Below are 9,233 nucleotides of genomic sequence, written 5' to 3'. Positions count from 1 at the left end.
GATCAAGGTCCTGGCAGGGTTCGGTTTCCCTGAGGACTCTCTCTACAGCTTAAGGCCCTCACTTTCTCGCCATGAGCTCACACGGTTTGTCCTCCCTGTGAGAGCATTCCCAATGTCTCATCCTCTTCTCACGGGGACGCCTGTCATACTGGATTAGGGATCCACCTCAATGGCCTCATTTTAATTCAGTCACCTCTTTAAAGACCTTCCCTCCAAATATGGTTACATTCTGAGGTACAGAGAATTGAGACTTCAACATGGAATTTTGGGGAAACACAATCCCACCCAAAATGAGAAGTGTTTCACAACATACTAAAATACGTACCAGCACTTCATTCCTGCTTCCCCTACTCTCAAAGAATTTAAAAAAAAAAAAAAACTGCTTTAAAATGCTGAAAGTATATTTTGGTAGAGATCCAAAGGGAAAGAGACAAATAATACAGCATTATGTTGTTGTAACCACTCATTCTGGGAAACAAACTCACTCAGAAGGACGATGCAGAAAGTGGAGTGCAGTTTATTACACCGGCAGGCCCAAGGCAGAGTCTCCTCTTAGCCAAGGACCCCGACCAGTTTTTCTGAAAACCTTATATACCCTAAGTGTACGTGCCCAAACCCACCTCCCCAAATTCCGTGAAACTAGTCTGAACAAAGGAAAAGAAAGATATAATCAAAGTTAACCCGTGATTCTTATGCCTTAAGCCTAGGTAGTTAACAGTGGACACTTATCAATAGGCCTGTGGTCATACCCCAATAAGCATAATAGAATTTATGATTCTCTTAAGTTACACAGATAATTAGGGTATTCTTTTAGGCAACAGAGAGTCTAGGTACAAGCCCTGGGGCTCTTCCATCTGGGGGGTCTGGTTTTCCAGTTGGTATGTCGTTTCCATAGATACTGGGCATATAGCTCAAAGTCCACAGTCCAGCCCAAGATGGAGTCCTCCTTTCAAGATGGAGCCTGTTCTGTTTCCTCCTTCATTCCCCACCTCTTGATGCTCTTAACTCATAGTATGAGCATCATTCATAGGGATATATTGCACCCTGACTCTCCGACCGCCAATTTGGGAGAACGACATCAACCTTTGAGTTACAAAGTTCATAATACATTGTAAAATAAAGGGTCCAGAAAGCAGAACTATCAAGGCAACTATAATAATGGTAAATATAGTTTTCCACCAATCACCCTTCACCCAAGATAGGACTGAAGTCCAAAAAGGAAGATTATCATCAGACATAACTTTTACCTGACCTTTCACGTCATCTAGGGTGGCTGATATATAGCCAGATAAATCAGGAATATATACACAACATTCAACTTTAATTATACCACAGGTCCCTCTTTGTGCTGAAACTATGGTTAGTCTCAAGATGATAACAGCAAGTCCTTGGAGCAGCAGTTAATTGTAGAGCTTCATCTCTTTTTCTTCTTTAAGATGATCTTGGTTTCACGGGGATCAGTGGGGTCCTGTTGTGTAGTCCACTCAGCGTCCTCTGGGTCTACGTGGTATGCTCTCTTCACCCTCATGTGGTGGACCCAGGGAGTGACACCTACAACTTCAACTGCAGTAAGGCTGGTTAGAACAACAGTATATGGACCCTTCCAATGTGGGGCCAAGGAGAAGTGTTTCCAGTTCTTCATCACACCTGATCCCCGGGCACAAATTCGTGAATCTGTTCCCCAAGGGGGAATAGCACCCTTTCTTGTATAAACTTAGTTACCTGATTTATTACCTTACCCAGTTGTTCCATCTGCTGTGAAATCTCATCTCCCCTTACCTGAGGCAAATTTGTTTTACAATGGGAGGGGGCCTCCCATACACAGTTTCATACGGAGAATAGCCATGCGACCCATGCGACCCATGCGACCGTGGGGTCATCTTGAGTCTGGGCAGAGCCTTTGGAAGCAAGTCCACCGGGGAGCAGTCAGTCTCTAAGATCCACTTGGAGAGTGTCTCTTTTAAGTGTCTGGTTGGTTCATTCCACCATCCCAGAACTCTGGGGCCTATATGCCATATGTAATTTCCACTTGATATTTAGAGCTTTACATACCTGTTGAATTAAGTCGGGTACAAAGACAGGGCCGTTGTCTGATCCTATACTGGTTGGGAACACAATCTGGGGATTATTTCTCAAAGCAGACAGTGAGCCACTTCATTTGCTTTTTCAGTTGGGGTGGGGAAGGCCTCCACCCATCCTGAGGAGGTACATACCATGAGTGTCAGCAGGGTTTAAAGTCCACTTAGAGTGCCTTTTATCTGTATTCCTGGAGGTTTTTGTTCATGTCCCGGGGCAGCATTGCCCTTTTTCATTTTTGGTGGCCCTTTCTGCTTCAGCCAGCTGGTCTTGGGCCAGGGTATACTGTGGGAGAGTTAAAGTTAACTCAGGCATTTTTGAGAGTACAAAGGTTCTGACAGATCCCCCACCAGCAGGCCCAGATTTCTCAGCACGTGTTTTATGGCTTTATCTGCTAGTCGGTTTCCCCCCGTTTGTGGGGTGTCTTCCTTCTGGTGACCCCAACAATGCATCACTGCAACCTTTTCAGGTTCCCATACAGCATCTAATAGAGTCGAGATTTCTTCTTTGTTTTTAATATACTTTCTGTTGGCTGTCAGAAGACCTCACTCTTTATATAAAGCCCCGTGTACATGTAAAGTAGCAAAAGCATACCTGGAGTCTGTGTAAATGTTTGTCTTCTTGCCTTTTGAGAGCTGGAGGGCCCAGATTAGACACACAGTTCGTGATGGCAGAGAGCTGGCTTCAGCGATGGCTTCTTCCGTGACTACTGCGTATCCCGACAGTCGTCGTCCTTGTTTCGCCAGGCTGGTGCCTTTGTGTACAGGACCCACTCTGGGTCCGGGCTTGGCTGGTCTCTCAAGTCAGTTCCGCTGGCATAAACTTCTAGGATTTCCTTGCAATCATGTGAGGGCCTACCTTCTCCCACAGGAAGGAGAGTGGCTGGATTCAGGGCCTGACAAGGCTCAATAGTAACGTGGGGCTTCTCACATAACAGTCCCTGGTATTGAGTAATCCGGGATGTCAACAGCCATTTATGGGGGTCCCCTCACAGGAGAGTGTTGACCTCGTGTGGGACTTTTACGATCAAATCTTGGTCTGAAGTCAGCTTGGTTGCCTCCTGGACCAGTAAGGCAACCATAGCAACTGTCCGTAAGTATCCCGGCCATCCAGTGGCAACACTGTCCAGTGGTTTTGAGAGATAAGCCACAGGTCTATCCCATGTCCCCATAGTCTGGGACAACACTCCCATAGCCACCTTGTCCTTTTCAGTCACGTGAAGAGTAAACGGCTTAGCAAGGTCTGGCAGGCCCAAGGCGGGTTCGGACATCATTGTACCGGGATTGAGTTCTATTACCAGTGGGACTTGTTTTGCAAGCCTAGGGGGGTTGTCTTCCACCCAGACCTCGGGGAATTGTTGAGTTAACTCTCTCTCTCAACTGCTCAGCTTGTCCAGTTTCCCTTCCAGGAGATTGTGCAACCTCCATTCATCTTGAGGGGTTCCCAAGAGGAAGAGTAAATAGGTGGTTGAGCCCACTTGAAGAGTGGGTCTTTCGTGGGGGGAAAGGTCACTTGTGGCCCCAATTTAGATGGCAAGTCTCTTCCCAACAAAGGCACTGGGCATTCAGGGATGTATAAAAATTCATGAGTCCCTTGGTGTCCCCCCATCTGACATTTTTGGGGTAGGCTAGAAACACAAAGGCTGCATTTATCACCATCTGAGACCCAGCAGCCTCTGGATCTATAAAGTCTATAGGTCTCGGACGGTCTTTTGTAGAACTCAGAGGGTGATTCGCTTTCCCTTTGAATCACTTCAGAGGGTTTTACCATATTCATAGGTTTTTGGGCCCCCCTCTTGACGTCTTGTAAAATGGCTGCCTGATATCTCTCCAGGTGGCCCCTCCCTTCCTCTGTGTTACAGTCCCAGCTGGGCCTCTCATCTGGGGTGGCTGGTTCTGCCCACCGCTGCGGGTTTGCAGTACCCTCAGGTGCCATTTCTCTTAACCATTTTCTGGCCTCTGTTAGGAGCTTGTATATTTCCTCAGTAAAAAAAGGGAGACTAGTAGTTGGATTATGTCATCCCATGTAGAGCGGTGGGCTCGGAAAATAGTCTCCATTAGCCTAAACATGGCTTGTGGCTCCCCCGAGTACGGTGGAGCGTGTCTCTGCCAGTTTAATATATCCGCAGAGGAAAAAGGGCTGGTAATACTAGGCTACAGAGGGCTGATGGTAGTGCCCCATGCGACCTGAACTGGAGGCTGTTGTAACCTCTGAGGGGCATCTGTAGTGGGGTTCTTTCCCCCTGTTCCTTGGTGGAGCGCAGCCTCTAATTGCTGTGTTTTCTTCCCCCTTCCCATAAGTACTCACTGGGAGAGGTGGATACAATCTAGGAGATCTGGCTGGGGTGGAATCCTGGGGGCATTTACCAGAAGTCTCCATCTCTGGGATCAGAGCCTGCTGAAACTGTGGCTCTACGATCTCCGGGAGAGCTGGCGGAGGAGCAGCGTCTGCTGCAGGAACTTCACCTGGCTGTGGATCGGGCATTAAGGCGGCCTCTGGTCCTGGTGGTGCACTCACTGGGAGGTGGGCGTGTCATCATTCAGTATGGGGGAGGGGGCAGGTCATCCCCGTCCAAATCCTGTAGAATTTCTTTTTTATCATCAGTCAATTTTTGTGCCATTAATATTTTTCCCTTTCCCTTCTGGATATAGAACCTTGTCCCAGAGGAGGGTCTTGAGTTAACCCTAGCCGCAAGTCAATATATGGATATTGATCTGGGTGTCCTGACTCTCCTGTGACTACTGTATAGACTGTTTCCACTATTTTTAAGTCCATGGTGTCCTCTGGTGGCGATCCTACTCCCACAGGGGGCCATTTGACCTCACAGAGTATGTGGAGGCAGTTAGGCATCATCTTCACCCTATAGTCTCCTCTAAATCCCTTCTTTAAACTTTTAATCATGCACTCCAATACAGTTGCCTTAGATTCATTTCCCCCCATCTTGCTTACCTTCTTGGACTGTCTTCTAGTTTTCCTTTTCGTTCTGTCTATGAAGTTCTCAGTACTCTATGTACTTCTGATATTCCCACTCAATGAAACACTTATATTGCCATTCCATTTCCTTCCTAAATGGGGTGAGAAGAGCCTTAGCTGCCAGATCCCAGAGGGAGAAGGGGGATCGGCATGTCTTCACCTGTCAGTTGGCATGGCCAAATCAGAACACCACGTGGTCCAAGACTGTTTCTCCCTTAACTTTTAAAGTCCGTTCTGGCTTGGTGGGCTTGATCAGCTGTGGACGAAAAGACAGATGGGTTAAATATCCCACGTCCCAGGCCGTCTCCAGAAAAGCCAATTGGTACTCACTGATGTATTCCCCTCCTTCTAGCCTGATAATTCCGAGGGGGTCAAGAATTTCACAGCAAATGGGACACCTCCTCAGGGAGGGCAGAATACAAGCACACAAAGACCAAGTTTCTTCTAACAACTCCCTGGCGATTGCTTGGTAATAATTCTCCCCAAGACAGCGTGGACACCACCCCCTAAATGACATTCACAAATTTCCTTCCTAAGCTCTAACACACTCGTCAACCTGTGTACCAAGCAATCGCTGCCACCTGCCTATTCCAGGCTCCTGTGGGTCCATGCCCCTTCTAGTCCCTCCCAGGGTGGTGGTCAGGCCCCTTCTTCTACCCTGATGGGTGGGTTCCTCCTCACCTGAGCGCTCAGTTCCCCTGCTGCCGTCCACTACCTGCTAACACGAAAGGTCCGGGCACTGAGAAGCAAAATCCTTCCAGAAGGGTGAAGCACCTTCCCCACTCTAGATGATTCGAGTCGCAAGGCCTTGGAGTAGTCCCAAATGGGATTTGTCTCCCCAAAGTGAGGAGTTTCCTGGCCAATGCACCAAATGTTGTAGCCACGCATTCTGGGAAACAAACTCACTCAGAAGGAAAATGCAGATAGTGGAGTGCAGTTTATTACACTGGCAGGCCCAAGGCAGAGTCTCCTCTTAGCCAAGGACCCCAACCAGTTTTTCTGAAAACCTTATATATCCTAAGTGTATGTGTCCAAACCCACCTCCTGAAATTCCCTGAAACTAGTCTGAACAAAGGAAAAGAAAGATATAATCAAAGTTAACCCATGATTCATATGCCTGTGCCTTAAACCCGTGATTCGTATGCCTTAAGCCTAGGTAGTTAACAGTGGACACTTATCAATAGGCCTGTGGTCATACCCCATAAGCATAATAGAATTTATGATTCTATTTGGTTACACAGATAATTAGGGTATTGTTTCAGGCAACAGAGAGTATAGGTACGAGCCCTGGGGCTCTTCCATCCGGGGGGTCTGGTTTTCCAGCTGGTACGTCGTTTCCATAGATACTGGGCATACAGCTCAAAGTCCACAGTCCAGCCCAAGATGGAGTCCTGCTTTCAAGACAGAGCCTGTTCTGTCTGTTTCCTCCCTCGATGTTAAAGAGCGAAGAGTGAAAATGAACTCAGTCAGCACTTACTTACCCAATGTGTACTGAAGGCCAGGAGGCAGGGTGGAGATGAGATTTGGAAAGGCGTCCACCAGTGACCTTGGGGAAGAAACGAAATGGTAGAATCAGAAGCTGGATTTCGAAGTTTGAACCTCATTTTTGGCGAAGGAGAGGGTGACCTGTAGTGAAGAAATGACATGTTCTATACAGAGAGGCAAGAAATGGAGTTTAAGAGATGTGGTACACATACACCATGGAATATTACTCAACCGTTAAAAAGAATGAAATAATGCCACTTGTGACAACATGAATGGACCTAGAGAGTGTCATGAGTGAAGTAAGACAGAGAAGGAGCAAGATCTTATGACATCTCTGCAGCCATGAAATTAAAAGATGCTTACTCCTTGGAAGGAAAGTTATGACCAACCTAGATAGCATATTGAAGAGCAGAGACATTACTTTGCCAACAAAGGTCCATCTAGTCAAGGCTATGGTTTTTCCAGTGGTCATGTATGGATGTGACAGTTGGACTGTGAAGAATGCTGAGCACTGAAGAATTGATGCTTTTGAACTGTGGTGTTGGAGAAGACTCTTGAGAATCCCTTGGACTGCAAGGAGATCCAACCAGTCCATTCTAAAGGAGATCAGCCTGGGATTTCTTTGGAAGGAATGATGCTGAAGCTGAAACTCCAGTACTTTGGCCACCTCATGCGAAGAGCTGACTCATTGGAAAAGACTCTGATGCTGGGAGGGATTGGGGGCAAGAGGAGAAGGGGATGACAGAGGATGAAATGGCTGGATGGCATCACTGACTCGATGGACATGAGTCTGAGTGAACTCCAGGAGTTGGTGATAGACAGGGAGGTCTGGCGTGCTGCGATTTATGAGGTCGCAAAGAGTCAGACACGACTGAGCGACTGAACTGAACTGAACTGATGACATCTCTTATATGTTGAATCTAAAAAGAAAGATACAAATGAACTTGCTTATAAGGCAGAAAGAGACTCACAGACTTAGAGAACAAACTTATGGTTGCAGGGGAGGGGAAGGATGGGGGAAGGATGGTGGGGGGATAGTTAGGGAGTTTGGGATGGACACGTACACACTGCTATATTTAAAATGGATAACAAACAAGGACCTACTGTATAGCACATGGAACTCTGCTCAGTGTTATGTGGCAGCCTGGATGGGAGGGGAGTTTGGGGGAGAACGGATACATGCATACGTATGGCCAAGTCCCTTGCCTGTGCACCTTAAGCTATCACAACATTGTCTGTTAATAGGCTATACCCTAAAAGAAAACAACAACAACAAAAATTTTTTTTAAGAAATGGAGTTTACCCAAGTGTATCTTTATCAAAGAAGAAGTTAGAAATAAACTTAAAAAATGAAAATAGAAAAAATGGAACTGGATAGGAAGATACTGGAGGATGTACCACCTGTTTTACAAAGATTCGAGATCTGAGACAGAAGGGAATATGAGTGAAGTGTCGAGTACATGTGAAAATTCAATGAGGATGTGACATTAATGGATGCTTTTAAGTAATTTTGTAAACAGACAGTCACGATCCTTTAAGAAAAACAGACACATCCAGTAACTCCATAAACAGAGCAATGATTTCCATGTATAACCAGTGTTAGCCCAGAAGGAGAGACAGGTTATAAAATAGGGATCTCAAGTCCACATCTTTACAATCACCCTCAACTACACCCTTTGCCCCACCCCTACCGTCACTCTCTCCTTCTACAAACAAGATAAAACTAACTGCTACTGCTGCTGCTAAGTCGCTTCAGTCGTGTCCGACTCTGTGCGACCCCATAGACGGAAGCCCACTAGGCTCCCCCGTCCCTGGGATTCTCCAGGCAAGAACACTGGAGTGGGTTGCCATTTCCTTCTCCAATGCATGAGAGCGAAAAGTGAAAGTGAAGTCGCTCAGTCGTGTCCGACTCTTAGCGACCCCATGGACTGCAGCCTACCAGGCTCCTCCGTCCATGGGAGTTTCCAGGCAAGAGTACTGGAGTGGGGTGCCATTGCCTTCTCCGGACAAAACAAACAAACAACAAAAAATCCTTGAAAGTAAAAATAGTGTATCGACTGCGCAAAACTGCAAAATCAGATTCCCAGCAAATCTGGGCCTCTTTAACCTTGATTTAGACCTTCCCACTCCTCTTGGGTAGAAACTCAAGCCGCAGCCCCTCTATCACTTCAGCTGGAGTGGACGTGTCTGATGTTGTTAACAGGCACGTTTCCTTGCCAGCAAGCACATCCCTGGGCAACATTCCTGTCTACAGTCCCAGACGGTTCTGATGGAACTCCATGGATCCCCGCGAATCCCTCCCGGCACACGGTGCACGGCGGGAGACTGACCACCAGGGGACAGGCCCTCAACGCAGGAGCAACCCGGTGGGGACGACGCGGAAACCTCGGTTCTCGGGCGCCGCATCCGGGACTGGAGGGGAAGGGGCCCGGATCCACGCGGGGCCAAAGCCGACCCGGGTCGAGGGTCACGGTGTTGTTGGCTTGTCCGCCCCGAGTCTCTTATTGGAGACTCGGCGTGTGCTTTCCTCATCAAACGTGACAGCAACTTTGCCCAGCTCCCTCGCACACAACAGGATCCCTCGTAGGGTCTGGGGAAGCAGGAGTTCTGACCCCCAGGGGTGTCCATGATCAGGGCTGCCCATCCCCCAGGGCACCTCCCCGGGTGCGGCGGGCCGGGCGGGGCCGCGGGGCGGAGGC

The 9,233-nt window shown here is 47.8% G+C and overlaps 1 protein-coding gene across 1 annotated transcript in view; it reads left to right on the top strand.

Moving 5' to 3' along the window:
• FAM115C (family with sequence similarity 115, member C) overlaps window positions 1-9,233 on the top strand; it is a 34,826-nt gene that overhangs the window by 8,328 nt on the left and 17,265 nt on the right. The gene's annotated exons all lie outside the window — the stretch shown is intronic.

This window comes from Bison bison, unplaced genomic scaffold, assembly GCF_000754665.1.
Source record: "Bison bison bison isolate TAMUID 2011002044 unplaced genomic scaffold, Bison_UMD1.0 scf7180017864211, whole genome shotgun sequence".
NCBI lineage: Eukaryota > Metazoa > Chordata > Mammalia > Artiodactyla > Bovidae > Bison > Bison bison.
The sequence above is the reverse complement of the archived record's forward strand: the minus strand, read 5'-3'. Positions and strand labels throughout refer to the sequence as shown.